The sequence below is a fragment of the Nematolebias whitei genome, chromosome 18, assembly GCF_014905685.2.
Source record: "Nematolebias whitei isolate Nwh7 chromosome 18, NemWhi1, whole genome shotgun sequence".
Classification (NCBI taxonomy): Eukaryota; Metazoa; Chordata; class Actinopteri; order Cyprinodontiformes; family Rivulidae; genus Nematolebias; species Nematolebias whitei.
In genome coordinates, this window is record NC_056515.1 from 12,723,793 (window position 1) to 12,726,324 (window position 2,532).

Here is a 2,532-nt window from a genome sequence, read left to right on the forward strand (position 1 = left end):
GTTCTGGGCTGGTTCCGATCTTCTGATTGGTAGTTCGTGATTGGGTAGTGTTGTAGTGGCGGGCTGCCAGTAGAAGTAGAACTGATGTTAAGGTCCACTGGAACGGAGTCCAACAGGCTTGCAACTAAAAGATAAAGGTTAGTAGATGCAGGGGGAAAGAGACTAATTGGGGAAATGAATCTGTGGGAATCAGATTCAGGGGTAAGGATAAGTCCGTGATACAGAATGAGCTTGACCTTTAATCCGTGATCCAAAAAACAGTCAGAAGGGAAAGGCAGAGTTCATACCGTGAAGTCAGTTGTTCAGCAGAAGTATCCAGTACGTGATCCAAAAAGAGAGTCAAAAAACAAGAGCATGAGTTGGTACCTGATCAGATGAGCAAAAGCAGACGAGGGCTGAGGCAAAAGCGTGGTCGTGGTCAAGGCAAGGGTCATGAACGTGATGAGTCAATCAATGGAATGCTGGAAAGTCTACTGCTGATGAGACAGGATAGAGAATCTGGCCCAGACTGAGAGGAATGAGTGAGCTTAAGTACTGACTGGACCAGGTGGTGGAGCTGTGGGATAATGAGCGGTGACAGGTGACATGAGTTGAGTGATTACTGAGTGTGCAGCATGACAGAGGAGCTGACAGAGAGCAGAGCTATGACAAACCCTAGATGTTTGGCCACTGGCTTGGTAAGGTGCGCACCATAACGGTACCAGTACTAGAGCCGGTCGAAGTTGAAGCTGACGAGTTTCTCGTTGTAGATGTTGGGAAGGGGGTCGTATGTTCCCAGCTGCTCTATGAATTTACCATCTCTTGCTCTTTTGTTGAACGCAGCCACTATCTAAGGCAAAATTAATTATTTGAGCAGGAATTATTTTGTTTTTTATATGTGTACAAATTTAGACAGTTTGGCTGTTTTAATAAATAGTTTGCTTTGAATTTTGGTTGAAAGAAGTTTTTTAACGTGACCAGATCAAGTCATTTATCATCACTGCAAGCTAGGAAATGATTGATCAAGTTGCATCAGATAAAATGAAACAACCAGACCAAGGTATCATTTAAGCAGATTTCTGCTCCTTACCGGGTCACTGTTGAAGGCACCAGGTCACTCGTCTTTCTGGGGTTCTCTGGTAGATTAGACCAGGGACACCACGAGGAGGACTCACCAGGAACTGCTCAAGGTAGCAGAAAGTCCCACTAACAGCTTCAGGGTTCGGTGAGGACGACATCTGATGAGAAAATATGCGGACCATCGCAACCTTCAGCAGGCTTAGACTCTGAGCGGAGAAAGTGTCTTGCAGTAAGATAAATGCTTCATCTTCTGTAGTTACTTCTGTTTTGCTTCTAACAAATTGTAATTGAGCAACATGTTTATCTGTTCAGGAATAAAACGAGTGGACCTCGGGATCACCACCAGGATCCGGTCTAAAGTCGAGCTACATCAGGATCGTGGTCCAAGATGAACTGCCCAAGGTTCGGGAGGCCAAAATAAACTGTTTTTCACACAAAGAGACTGTGTAAAACAGCAACTCTTAGAAGATTGTTTTTACTACTCTTTAGGAACATTAATTTGTGACTCTGAAGGGAACCGTTCCAGCTCAAAGAGCATTTAAAACAGGTGTCTCTGAAGGAATAATCACTTTCTGGAAAACAGAACAGATAAATATGCTAAACACATTGTAATATTTTACATAATTTCATTATAATGATTGAAAATAGCAATCAAAAGGGTCAGGGGTCATAGTTATAGGAGTGCAGCTTCATGCTACATAATTTATTTTTATTTATTTATATTGATTTAAGTGTTCATTTACAAAGTGAATTGCAGGAACACAGCAGAGGAGATATGGTGAGTATGATTCTGTAGTGTCTTGTGGTTACTCAGAAGGCAAATAAGTTGGCTTAGTTGTTACAATGGGAGCTGGATGCGGATCACAGGTCACTGCAGCTAGCTGTTGCTAGCCGTGGGCCTCAGGCCTCCTGTCGGACCTCAGATCTACCCCCCAGCCCACGTTGTTCCTCCGGCTCGGACCTCCCTCAGAAGCAACAACTCACACTATCAATAAATCAAGGAAACATGAATTCAGTTTTACCAGTTGTATTATAATCAAGGCAGGAAAAGGTTACAGTTTACAGCGCTGGCCGGTTCCGGTGCACAACGCGAGATCAGGAGCCGGAAGGGCCGGATGTTCCATTGCATTACAGATTTATAGGCCCTAGATTCCTCCTTCGCAGAAGGGGAGCACAACCTAACCGTTTATGTGAGTGACTAAGTGTGATCTCAATGGATCTTATGTGAGTTAACGTGAAATGAAAATATGAGACAGTGCTTAAAAGCCTTTCTGCGTGATGTGGCAAGCAAAATAAACTTTATTCCTTGATGGATATTGAATCCCTGGGATACTCTTCTTAGAGTTGCTGGCCCAGTTTAACCCAGTCAGAACTGGGTCATAATTTCATTATAATCCCGTCTCTGAGCAGATCAAAAACCCAGGGTCAGTCTAGATAAATATACTGCATACTTGTATTATTGTTTGCAGGTTG